Source organism: Pyrgilauda ruficollis, unplaced genomic scaffold (assembly GCF_017590135.1).
Source record: "Pyrgilauda ruficollis isolate IOZ18807 unplaced genomic scaffold, ASM1759013v1 scaffold2, whole genome shotgun sequence".
Classification (NCBI taxonomy): Eukaryota; Metazoa; Chordata; class Aves; order Passeriformes; family Passeridae; genus Pyrgilauda; species Pyrgilauda ruficollis.
In genome coordinates, this window is record NW_024519206.1 from 10,754,308 (window position 1) to 10,768,399 (window position 14,092).

Below are 14,092 nucleotides of genomic sequence, written 5' to 3' on the forward strand. Positions count from 1 at the left end.
ATTTAAATTGGGACATTATTAAGCTTGAGCCTATTCAGACATATGCCCCTAGCAGGGATGCTGGCTCCTCACATTTTCTTTGTGGTGTTGAAGACAGTGGAGACAGAAGAAGAAGAGTGTGTACATGTGTGGTTCCCAAGAAAGTGGATTTCACATCCCTGCATGGATAAAACACACCATTCTTCCCAAGAGCCATAGGTAAATCTGATCTCAGAAAGACTGATGTCCTAAGCAATGATGTTCAGAATATTTCCTTTTCTGCCAGCAAAAGCCAATGGGAAAAGGGTAGCAAGCTCTAAGCCAGAGAGCAAGTCACCCTGTGGGATCTGTATCCCACAAATAGGCTGGATTCAGCCTTACCAGGGTACCAGCACAGTCCCTGCAGACCTGTTCAGAACCTCTCATTTTAATGAAATACAGTCCTATCCTTCCTGGTGTCTTCACATTCTCATTTTCAGGGCAACAGGATCCTTGCTGTTTGACAGAGGCAGCTAGTTGTGAAGTTTGATGTGTATTTACACAGGAAAAGCGTGACAAACCTCTGGTGCTGCTTATTTTCCTACTCAGTCTCTACTCTTCTTTGCCCGACTTGTAGCCATGCCTTTTCTGATTTGTCTGTGTTTCTTTTCTACTCCTTCCTTCCCTTTACAACTCTTGACCTTAATATTCCACCCAATTTTCTTTCCCCAGCTGTTATTCTCTCTCTCCCTGTCTCTTCACCTGCCTCCTTCCCCTCTTCTCCTTATTGAACAGTATTTGGTGCCTCTATCCCTCCGGAAGCCCATTTAGGCAATGAACTATGGAGTGATGTACTCCTCATGTAGGTTTCCCCATTTGCAGGGTTCCCACTTGCCTCTGAGAACAGATTTGGTGAGTATCAGGCTTTGCTGGAGCTTTACTGCTGATTTAGGGAATCCCTGTGAGTTCCAGCTGGGTTTTGAAGGGGGCAGAGAAGAAGCAGCCCCAAGGGGCAGTGAAAGACTGTTTCAATATAATATGCTTGAGCAGTTCCTTCAGGGGATTTTTCTTGAAAAACAGTGCTCAGATATCTTACAACTCTATTTTGATGAGTGATCTCCCATGAGTAGGACTTTGGTGGCGGAAATATCTCACCAGACGCATGGGTGGAGCAGCTGTGGGCTCGGGAAGCTGCTGCTGGTGGAAATGCTGGGGTCAGCATGCTCTGAAGCTCAGGCAGACACTGGCTACAGCAGAGGCAGTTTCTGCCAAGAAATTGGCACTATGCTGGAGAAGAAGCAGTGCAGACCCTGAGCTGAGAGGAGGAAGTTAAAAGCAGATGAGATCTTTGTGGGTTTGCAGTAACCGATGTCTGACAGGAAGAGCAAATTCATGCCAGCATAAAGGAAAGCAAAAAAAGGAGGAGAGCCATAGTCAAAAAATCCATATTGTTCACTCAGTGACTAAACACTTGTCTGACTCCAGAAGAAAAACAGTGTATTAGCTGCAAGAAGAGAAATAAAACTCTTTCTGTAGCTTACTCTGAAACTGAAGTTCTGCTTCTTTATTAATGACTTTTAGGAGTGTAAACATCACCTTCTCCGCCCTGTAAATCTTTCTGCTGTTTATGTAATTTTACAAGTTCCATGGTTATTGATTCAAATGTTAATGGTTTGTACTCAGCAACATACCATACAAATGGATTCATCACAAATCAACTTTCTGTAATAAGAACCTTCATTGCAGCTGGAAGTGAGAGGCGACAGTGTTGCAGAGAGATGAGGTAACAGAGAGGGATTGGTGGGAGGGAAAGTCTTAGCACTGGTTGGAGAAAGCAGATAAAACACTAAGCTCCGGGTAGTGTCATCCACTGCCAGAAGTGACTTCTTGGACAAGAATAATTTCTTCTTCATTTTCATCTTCATCTTGCTCAGTCCCACTCTTCTCCATAGGCAGAAATCACAAAATTTCCACAGCCACCTGCTCCACAGTGTGTTTGGCCAATGGTGTGTCCCAGAATGTCCTGTTTCCACAAATTGTTTCTCTCCAAATTCTTGATTCCAGTAACCCCTTCCCTTCCCTTCCCTTCCCTTCCCTTCCCTTCCCTTCCCTTCCCTTTGTAACTTCCCAAGCATTTCAATCTCTGAATTTTCCAATTTGCACTTCTGTCCTCAGCCTTGTACCTTGTTTTCCCCTCTCCTTGCCCACATTCCAGTGTGGTTTAGCAAAGCAACAGGAAATTCCTTCCTTATACCTCCTTTCTCTCTTCACTTCTGGTGCATTCATTATTCCTGTTGCTGAAGCTCACAAATGCCATTTAGCTTTTGCCAAACACCCAAATGACTGGCAAATCCTTCCTATCTCTCTCTTGCACATGACAGTTTTCTTCTTCCATCTTTGCCAATGAGGAACTGTACTTTGATTATAAAGGTGATGCTGATTTAGGTAACACTTTGTCTTGTTAGAGGAGAGGACCACCTTCCCAGCACAGGAAGAGAATCAAAGCGGATCCTTTCCTGATTAAGCCTGATCCAATGCACCTGGTGAATTTTGGAAATTCTTGGGTACCTCCTCAGAGTTCTACTCACATTCCTCCTGATTAGTAGAAGATTATGGGAAGTTTTTGCATGGATATCACCATCAAGAAAGTAAGCTGGCAGCATGTTTCAATGAGCCGTTTTCATGCTGATATTTAAGAAGCTAACTCATAAAATTATCACTATTGCCATGGAGGCTCATCTTTCTTACTCCAAACAAGTTAGAAATCATAGAATCAGAGAATCATAGAACATCCTGAGTTGGAAGGGACCCACAAGGATCAACAAATCCAACTTTTAGAAAGAATAGTGTGGCAAAAAGACCTTGGCAGTGTTTGGAGCTGTCAGAGTTTTTGGGGCTGCTTCTTCCCTGGGGTTGTTATTAATTAGGGACTCAACACTGGTCCGTGCTGATTTTCAGCAGCAAGCGGGTCAAACAGCTGCTCAGATACATTCAGTTGCCTGTGACGTGCCTTCAGTAAAAGGCAGTGAGACAGCAGAGTGCAGTCACAGTGGAACTAATGAGCTAAAAGTAGAAAGAAGGAGGGGACAAGAGCAGGTGGCTTTAGCAGGCGGGAAAAGGAAGGTTTATATTTCCACATGCCACAGAGGATGATTTTAGCTATCTGGGTAGGTATTCAAGTGGAAATCCTCTCTGCTGCTAGCCAGGCTCAGCAAGAGATGAGCAGAGATGCTGCTCTTAGACCCTGGTTACCTCCCCATATCCATTTCACCAGTCCCAGTGGGGTAAATGGGTGCTGAAGCCCAGAACTGGATACATCGACAGCTGCTCTTGGTTCAACCAGAGACGACAGCAACCCCCTTGCTTGGATTTGCTAAGCTCCCCTGTGTGGGGTGCTGCAAAAGAGGCAGCAGCTGCAATTTACTTTTTCTTTGAGAAGTTGTAGCAGGAATGAGTTGCATCTTTGGGACACTTTGAGACTTTGTCAGAGACAGCCATAATTTATCACCTGCAGCCTCAGGACGACTCTGGGCTGGCTCACGGGCTCGTGCTGGTGGGGGACACAGCTCCTCCCTTGGCACTGTGAGGCTGGACAAGCTGGGAGGGCAGGGGTGGAAGCTCCTCCTGGGTGAGCCGGGGATCACTGTGACACCCCCGCAGGTGTTGGGGGGTTGTGACTGTAGGTCTGTCCCAAGCAAACAGGAAGCCCATCAGGAATCATGAGCTTTCTGCTGTGCTTCCAGAGATGTTTTTCCTATGCTCTCTCCTCTGTGTGCTTTACAGGACAAGTAGGGAAGGGGTAAGAAATCAGGTGTTTCAGAAAAATTCATCCAGATCAATCCCCAAAAGAGAGCAAGCTCTTACAGAAGCTCGAGAGGGTTTTATAGCGTCTCTGTGATAAGCATAGCTTTGCTGCCCATCAAACACCTTAATAACTTGGTGCTTGTGAGACGTCCCAGTTACACCTCTGGAACCACTGTTCCTGTAAGAGTCACCGTTCTACCTCAGCCTTCTGCCTAAGGATTAACACAGGGAATGGTTTTATTAACGTAAAAATACATGGCTATCCAAATGAGTTACCTCAAATGCTTGAAGTCTTTTGCTTAACTTCACCTATCCAGTGGCTGAACTGGGTGCAGAAGACGAGAGGCAAAACTGTCTCAACTCAGGAGACAGTGCAGAGGTGGGAAGCCACCAGACCTGCCCTGCTTATCCTCTGCTAATGCAGCCCAGCTCATCCTCAGGGCAACACAGACCATCTGCGTGGAGAGACAGAGTGACAGTGTCTCAAAGGGCTTATTTGGTCATTTGGTTTGCTTACTTTAGAGGGTAACACCTGTGACACCTTGGAAGCTTGCACTTTAAAAATGGTATTCAGTGCTTTTTTGGGGCAGAGGAGGGAAAAGCAGATGAGTGTCTATGAGTGATTAGTCCAGGCTCTGTGGACTTGGAACCAGGCATTGCCATTTAGAAGGTTACTACACTTCATATAAATAAAAACTGTCTGTTGAGGATGACTAAACCTCACTAGTTTTGTTTAAAAATAAGAATATAAATAAACATTATACACTGTTTTGCCATTGTTCCCAGTCTATTTTTCTAGCAAGTCAGAAGAAGCTGTAGTTTTCTCCAGGAAACAAGTTGTGGATACATTCCTGCTCCCACCCTCCTCTTTCCCATCCTGCTCTTCCTCTTGCTTTCTCATTACATCACTTCGGTTTCAGCAGACTAACAGTTGCTGCAGGAATTGAAGAATCTGCACCTACTCCAAGACAAAGAGACTTGCCGTTAAAATGCTTTAAAAAAACAGTTATTACCAGAAGTTATGGTCAAGAAAAAAAGATGAAGATGTGTTTTAAAAGATCAGAGAGGTTGGATCCAGGCCGGAGCAGATTTTGCTTCTCTATTCAGAGAAGCAAAATCTTCTGAGGTCTTGCCCCTGGTGATACAAGATGTTGCTCCCCCACTCTTGCTGTCTCTTGCCAGGAAGGAGGAGTCCCAATTGCTATGGATTCTGAGTGGGTTTCTGACCACACAATAGAGGAAAGGAGTCATTGTTTTTCTCCTTGTGCCAGAGTGGAGCAATAAGAAATATTTTTGAGTGACTTATATCCCCAAGGGCAGGACATGAGAGTTCGTGTATCTGTGTCAATAACCTAGCTCTCATCTCCAGCCTTACTGCAGGAGTCTTCTCCGTGGCATTGCCTGTAGATCTGCCTCCTTCAGATCCCTGTGGTGCTTATCTCATTAAACACCACCTTCCTCTGACAGTGGCTTTCTTCCCCTGCTAAGCTCTAAAGCTGATGTTAAAGCTCTCCATCTCCTCAAAGATACATTTCTGCATGGGGACCCCAATGTTCTGAGGCAGGTTGGTGCAAATCATTAGCTCTTCTACCTTTTTCTCCATTGAGTTTGAGCTCAAGATCCCTTGCAGAGGGATAGGTCCATGCTTAGAAAACAAATGTTTTGTTTTTAGCTAAGTTTTGGTTTGCTAATTTTGCTGCAAATTTCAGCAAAGTTTTCATTTGACTGGTTCCTCCACACTTCCCCCACTGTGGATACTCCAGCCCTGTTATCTACTTAACTCTCATTATATTTGCTTACTTGCCCCTCTTATGCATTAAAGAGCTCTTGCCCACTTTCTCCTTCCCTATGCAGCTTGCAATACCCCAGAAAGTCAGACACTTGTGGCCACAAGAAGAATTGGAAAAATTGAGAACTGTAAAATGTTCACTTGTGAAAAAATATTTTAAAGATGCTAAAGGAAGAAATAAGCAAGTAATCTGCCCACTGTGGGGAGTTCATTTAAAAAAAGGGCATATCCTTTATAGGTCTAGCAATTTCCCAGCTACCTGCTTCTATTAGTTAATTAAATTGATTAATGATATTCTTAGTCAAAGAAGAATTGCAACAGTCACAAAGAAAAAGACAAAGAAGCAGGCAGATGCTGCTTTTGTATCTCTGGTTGTGCAGTTCCAACAGACAATGAAAATTTTCTCTCTGTGAGTAGCTGGAAATCCACTATTCCCCAGAGAAGTTGTTTCTTTTTGCAGCTTGGGAACTCAGGTAAAATTATTTCATTCAAAGTTTTCCTATTTTAAGGCTTTGATAGATTCTAGCCAGGTATCATCCTCTTGATTTCCCTCTTCTTGTCTCTCTCCTCAGGATTTCATGTGTGCTGTCTGAGCAGTATTTAGCCTGGCTGTGGTAGCACACCAGGGTTGGAGTGAGCACCTCTGCTTTTCTGCTTTTTACACAGCTGAGATGCACACAGGCACCGAGAGCCAGCAGCACCTTGCTCACCTCGAGGCACACCTGGGTGCCAAAACATCACTGGTGTTTCACCTGGACACAGCCCAGAGGGGAAGCGCCCAGGCGGGGGGTCCAAGCCCCCGTTCTGGCTGACCACTGTGCAGGCTTGCCTGGAGCCACTGCTGTGCTGTAGCATGGCTGGGACTTGGATGAAGGCTCCACTGAGTCTTCCTCACTGGTGCAACACAGAGATATCTTTCTCAAACTGAAAAGACAAGGTTGGAGGCATGGCAAGGCAGGGGTTAAGCACAGATGGAAGGGGCAGAAGCAGACATAGATTCTCTTTCTCTGTACTCCCCTGACAGAGGCGGGCACCAGGGACCCTCATGAAGAAAAAATGAGCTTTTTTATTCATCAATTTCTGGACTCCTCTGGCCATTTAAAAAGAAATTAAAATCTGGAGCACAAGTAGCACCTTCTTCCCAAAGGATTCAAACAACAGGAGGGCCACAATTCAAACTTTCTAAATACTTCTGCTGGCCACAGTCCAAACTCAATACCAGTTACTTCCAATCCCACCTGCTCAGACAGCCACTGGAGCAGCTGGGCTTGCAGCACAGTGTGGTTGGGGGATTTGGAAGCTGCCCCAGAACAGGTGATGGAGCTGCTGAGTCTCTGACCAAGCACATTTCTCTCCCTCTTCACCTGGGACTGGCAGGGCAAAGGATGGGGAATCCCCAAGGTGCTCCTGGCTGGCATCAGTCACTGTTCAGCTGCAGGAGGTCTTCAAAGTTAGAAATCCTCAACCCCCAGTTTTGGCAGCAGTGAAATGGGAGAATATATTGGCAGCAGAGGACTGAGAGCATGTTTTGTCTTTCCTAGGGCTGGGGGGTGGGTAGAGAAGCCCCCAGGTTTTGCCCACAACAGTCCCCCAGATTTCAAGGTGGGGAACAGTTGCAGCCCAGGGACCCCTGTTTGACAGTGGGGTGTTGGGGGGTTGTCAGTAGGGGAGAGTGAGCCAAAATCCTCTTGGGTGCTACTGGTGGGAGGTTTAGGCTGTATGATCAGCCTCTGGACTGGGCTGTACAACTGCTTTTTGATTAAACCAGGGATAACCACTGTCCTGAGTGACTCTGATTTCTGTGGTTAATATTTCAGGTTTCTCTGGCTTTGAAGACCTAAATTAACTCTGTGGTAAACTCTGTTAACTCTGTAGTAAAGATGTGCTAAACTGCAGAAATTTAAGGGAATATTAAAACATGGATTCTGTAATATTTTTAAAATGTCTTGGTGTTTGAGCCTGTGTTTCCAGCTGCTCTGCAATGTGCAGCTTGCAGGCACGGTGTGAGTGCTCAGCAAGGAGGGGCCTCCCCTCCAGCACTGGGCTGGGGACATCACGGGTGGGGTGGGATAGGCATGGACTGAGACATGGGGCTCAACCCTTCCTCACACTGAAGAAAGCTCTCTGTTCCTTCATCATCTGAATCCACATGAGAAAGAATCCTCTTGTATTTTTTAGTTCCAGAACTGGATCCTCTGAAAACTCATCTCCTGTGACATCTGTTTGGCACCAGACAGCCCGGTCCTTAAGGCTGTCCCTGTGCATGAGGCCACTCTTACATGTTCTGCGTCTGTCAGTACTAGCTTAGACTTTATACACTTATTTTTCGATTATATCACGTTGTTTAATCATCTTTCACAGATCCTCTTGCAAATCGCCCACCATCTTCCAAGGCTGGAACAGCCAAAATAAAAAAAACATTGGAAGAGCATTTATTAACTTCATACATGGAAAACTGGGAGCAAATCTTCTCTCCAAGGTTACCCATGTACCCATCCAGTTCTCCTACATTCCCACCACACCACATGACTCAGTCCCAGTAGGAATTTTCCTTTGCAGGGAATATTTTCAGCTATATCAATATTTAGTCCAGCTGCTAACTTCCATAAGGTTTTGTCTTTTTGTATTTTGAAGATCTACTGTTCTCAACTCCTTTCTATGAAATTCACAGGTGAGTTGCTGCATGGGTTCCCTTCTAGCCTCCAGTAGATAGAAATTAAACACACTGTATATAAAACAGTCTGGAAATCTAGACTTTGATAGAATGTTTAACTTTAAAACAATAGAGAACCCTGCTCTATATGTTCTACTCTGCCTGTGAGCCCGGCACTGGGGATTTTTGGGGTTTTTTAGGGAAGTTTTGCTCTTGCTACCTTTTCTCTCAAGTGCCAGCAGTGGATGTGGTGGTATCACATGCACCCTTGGCAGAGCCAGCTGCATTGGAGGGATATTCACCATGGCTGCACAGCAACAGCCGTGATTATTTGTGCTACTGTCACTGCTCAAGCAGAAGATTTGGCATCAGCCACTTTAAATATTACTTATATTTGTTGTAAACATATGAAAGACACTTGGACACAAGCAAGAATCTGGTCTTCAGCTTGGCAAATAACCCTGCTTTCCCTGCTCTAGAGAGGCAGCAGGTCTGCTAGGTGCTCCTTTAGACATGGCCCAGTGGGATGAGGCTGGCATCCTCCCTGTTCAGATGTCCACTGATACACGAAGAAGAAAGGCTTTGGAATGTGAAATGCAGGTTAGGACCTGTTATCTCTGCTTTTTTCCCCCTCTCTGCCAAGGAGAACAGAGCATTCAGCACACTTTCATATGCTCCACACTTTGCAGGGGGGAGAAGAGAGCCAGTGAGAGCAAGAGGTGCTGAGCAGGAACCCCGCACCTGGCTAGGGGCAGCAGCTGGGAAGTCAGTGTTTAGCTAATGGGAAACTTGACTACTTGTAGTTAACCTTCCTCTAAAGTTAATTAATTGCTTGGAAGGAAGAAAAATATCCATGCCTCCTAGAAGTATAAATTGTCAGACTGAAGTTATATTTGATGAACTGTTAAAATCTTTGGGGCTTGGGGTGTTTTTTTGTTGTGGGGGTGGGGATAATTGTTTTGGGGGACTTTTGAGTTTGGGTGGGTTTTTTTTGTGTTTGTGGGGTTTCAGAGGGTTTTGGGGGTTTTTTTGGTAGTTTTTTGTTGTTGTTGTTGTTTTGTTTGTTTGTTTCTTTTAAAGAAACCAGTTCCTAAGCATTTACCACACAAAACTGTTAAAGATACAACGCAGAAATCCAAATTATGAGCTCTGCCTGGAAGTAAGAATCATCAACCAGACAGAATTCAGCTGTAAAATAACTATGGGATTTGACATCTGGGATTTTTCAGTGTGAAAGAGATCACCTTTTTGTTCCTTGGATGATACTCCTCTCTGCCCAATCCTGCACTGAATCCAGTGGTCCGGAGAAAGGGGAAAGCTGACATCCAGATCAAGGAGGAGACAAGAAATAGGAGCACTGGGAAAGCATGTCAGACTGTGAAAGGTGAGAAGCAGGAGACAGCTGCTGGCTGGAAAAGTCCTCCATTCTGTTGCCATCCTAAGCACAGTTCAGATCACACCAAAATATCCCAGCAGTGCACGTGAGAGTCATCAACCAGTTGAATGTTCCCTGGTGAAGGCAGTTTGTGTGTTTATTGTGAGATTAGATACTAGACAATATTTGTAATGATGTGTGTTGTTAGTGTAGTGGAATCATGTATCACCAACAGTGATTTAGCAATCAATGCTCCATGGTTCCTCTCTCCGGCACTGCTGTGGGAGTTAGGCATCTGCTTCCACAGAACCTGTAAAAGACAATAGAGTCACTGCAAATTATTAAATCCCAATATCATATAGGATATGATACCCTACCCATCAGCTACCTTTAGCCATCCATCAGGTTATCTTTATCTCCATGACTTTTACCATGGATTTCTACCATGAGACAAAGAGACCTCTTACAATTATTGAGGTAGTACTGCAAATACACATCTCCCTCATAACCTTGGATCCACAAACCAAACTGGCAAAAGGCTGGCTACTTATCATGCTGAGAACAGGAGCAAAAATGGAACAGTGAGAAAAAGGGGGTCCAGGCAGCCCATAGTTCCACCATCCAGAGAGTTGCAAGACTGCACTCCACACAGAACTGATCCACTGTTCTACCCCAGTTAGTTTATAGATTTTATTTTAAAACAAATATAAAGGTCTGTACAAAGCCCTGTTATACACCTGAAAGCTACTTGAGGAGTTCTCTGTCTGTACTTTTCTTTGGGGTAAATGCTGAAAGACAAGGAAGCATGGTGGAAAATTACCTTGTGCCTGTGCTGCTTATCACTGCTGCTATTATCCAAGTATTATGGGACTGGTTCAGCATGAGAAAATTGAGCTTGGAAATTTTGGCAGATTCTAAATCACTGAACTTGAGATGCTATGCAGAGAGTGCGTCCTTGTCCTAATGCAGTACTGGAAGAAGAGCAAGGGTGCAATCACAGATCAGAGCTGGTGGAACTGCTACATCAACATTGGCTCTTGGTAACCACAGCTCTCCATTCTTGATCCCTAACGTATCAGATACCTTCCCAGTTGCAAGGCTCCACCAGAAACAAAGGAAAAAGAGAAAAAGGAGGGTACAGAGAAACAACTACATTTTAAGCTTAAAAAATAATCTTACACAGGAAGTACCACTAGCCTTTTGCACAGTGGGACAATTATTTCCACCATAGCACTTGCACATAGACTTAAAGAAAGGTTTGCAGACCTTTGTTGACAAAGATCTTTCATGTTTTGCCGAAACAATTTAGTTGCTATTTGAATGTGAAAGAGATCTACCATTAGATATCAAAAATGTAACCTCAGTTGCTACTACAAAGGTTAAGAAATCATTCTGTATAAGGTGGTCTCTCAATTCCTCAGGAAATTCAGCAACAGACGCACTGAAGTGGCTTGTAGCCTTTCTAAGGCCATTATTGTATCTGCCAGTTTTAATGAATGTTTCAACTTCTGTATCTAAAGCAAGAGAAGGAAAAGTATTAGGGTTTATTTGTTCCAATTTAATAACAAGATACCTCAAACTGAGAAAGTGTGATGGTGATATTTTTTGTGCTCTCTGGACATACTGACCTACTTAAGGCAAATTGTTTTCTACCTTTACTTGATCAAAGTGTTGTATTTACAAATACAAGTGCATGAGAGACAGAAAAACATCCCTCTGCTGAACCTAACAGTCCCTACCCATCTATGTACAGATGCAGTGCTACCTGAAAAATTTTATGCAGAAGTAAAATGTCAGCAAGCAAGAAATTGTCTACAGGCACTGCAGATGAGGTGGCTTAAGTGCATTTTGTGTTCTCCTTTATGCTGCTCTTTAAAAGGCAAGGGCAGTGACTGCGAGAATGAGGAGAATTCATTCACATCATGTGCCCAGCCAAAAAACCAAATTGCTTTTGTAGAAAGCAATAGAAAACGTTTATCCCAGATTGTTTTCCTTCTCTGGTTATTCACATTAGCTCTAGAGGACTGCAGCAGCTAAGTGGACTGATAGTAAAGGGTGGCAGTGGTCAGGCTAAGTCTGCCTGACCTGTTGTTACTTCGTGAAGCCATGCAGCAGAAGGTGCTTTCCCAAAAAGCATGCTCTAGCTGCCTGGGCCCCACCATTTCCACATCATGCAGTACCACAGTCAAATGCTTTGCTGAGTACTGCAATACCAAGTCTTAATGTCATTACAGATTTGGAGTATAGTTACACAGGACAAATGACTAAACAACAGTCTTGATGAACTTCCTCTTACGTACATTGTCTTTATGCACACACCCCCTCTTGGAAGGTATTCTGTCTCCACATGTGAACCAGTATGTCTCTTAACTGTTGCCATCGGGTGCAAATTTTCCATTACATACACAGTCTCGGACTAGCCTGGGTAGCAGCTGTTGTGAACTTCTTGTGGCCACTTCTCGGAAGCATTTGGGAACACAGCATATTTAAGAGCAAGTGTTATCTTGCATTCTCTAGGCTACGCCTAGAATTGAGGCTATACATAAACCCAGATAAACGTCAGGTTTGCCTAAAGTCAGTATTTAAATATTCCCTGCAGCTCATTGTGAACTTTGGCTTCTTGTGTATTAGCACAGAGTAACATCAAGGTTTTTTACTTAGGTTGACTTGTTGTCACTCTGTTGTAAAAGTGTAGTATTTGTTCAGAGTTCTGACTACACTAATAATTCACCTAGGACAAGAAGTACAAAAATGTCTAGAGAAAAGTATGTATGTTTCAGTAGCTGTGTTTGCAGAAACAGTGTAAAAATTTGGCTAATTAACTTCATATATAGAACCTGGAGCTTAAAGAAACCATGTTCCTAAATCCATTCACAACAAAGCAGAGATGACACTGCCATTCCTGGGGAGAATGCAAGCCACAAAAGTTAAAAAAAAAACCCTGCTAACCCAGAGATCTCTGCCCAAGTGATCTCAGTTAAAAAACCCCAACCAACCAACAAACCAACCAACCAAAAAAACCCCACCCACAAATGAGGAAACAGCTGCAAATGACCCTTTCCTTTCAGGACTGCCAGTTTTAGAGATGGCCAATTAAGTCCAGCAATTATTCATACATTTCAGACAAGTATGTCCAGGACAGTAAGAATTACCACTTTCACCTGTTCATCAAGTGGACTGCCTTACATCACTGAACATGAAGCACAAAATGAACCATGTAATACAATGCTGCTATCACTGATAACTTTATAAGGACTTGTGCTAATAAATAGGACATTTAGGTAGACAGATCTATCTGTTGGAAGATACAATTGCCAAGCTAAGTATCGCAACACTTCTCCGGCTTCCAGGCAACATATTTGCTGAACTGCTCCCCAGCTGGCAAATACAACTTCTCAAGCCTGGACAGTTACGGGCCACAAATACCATAAACTGCAGAAAGTAGCCACCTCTCTCTCTCACTTCCTGTTATCCTAATTCCCTGAGCCTGAATGCCTCCCTCAACCCGCACTGCAGATACTCCCCATGCTTTTGCATCTGGCTGCCTCACTGTTTCTACACACCGTTCCATAATCCATACAGAATGATCCAGGCTGGAAAAGACCTCTGAGATCAAGTCCAACCTTTGACCAATCACCACCTTGGCACTAAGTGCCACACTGGAACACAGCACCTTCAGGGATGGTGACTCCACCACATCCCTGGGCAGGGAATCCATTCCAACATTTAACCCTTTCTGTCAAGAGATCAGAATGTCTGACCTGAACCTCCAGAGGCACAGCTTGAGGCTGCAGTCCTCTTGTTGTATTGTCTGGAAGAGGAGACTAACCCTCAGTTCTCTACATCCTCATTCAGGAACTTGTAGAACGATGCAGTCACCCCTGAGCCTCCTTTTCTCCAGGCTAAACGCCCTCAGCTCCCTCTGACATTCTACAGAGATCTTGTGCTCCAGACCCTTCCCCAGCTCCGTTGTCCTTCTCTGAACACACTCCAGGGCCCCAAGGTCTTTCTTGAGCTCACAAGCCCAAAACTGGACACAAGATTCGAGGTGTGGCTCTCCAGTGCTGAGTAGAGCGGAACAATCACTGATCTTGCTGGCCACACTATCCTTGATCCAAGCCAGGCTGCTGCTGGCCTTCTTGGGCATCTGGGCTCACTCCTGGCCCATGCTCAGCCAGCTTGTGGACCAGCATCCCCAGGTCCTTTTCTGCCAGGCAGCTTTCTGGCCACTCTGCCCCCAGCCTGTAGCACTGTCTGGGATCGCTGTGACCCAAGTGCAGGACTTGGCACTTTACCTTACTGAACCTCAGCCCATCGATCCAGCCTGTCCAGACCCCTCTGCAGAACCTTCCTACCCTCCTGCAGATCAGTGCTCCCACCCACCTTGCCATCACCTGTGAGCTTGCTGAGGGTGCACCCAATCCCCTCATCCAGGTCACTGATAAAAGACATGGACAGGATGGGACCCAGTGCTGAGCCCTGGAGAACCTCTTGGGACTGCCCAACAGCTGGA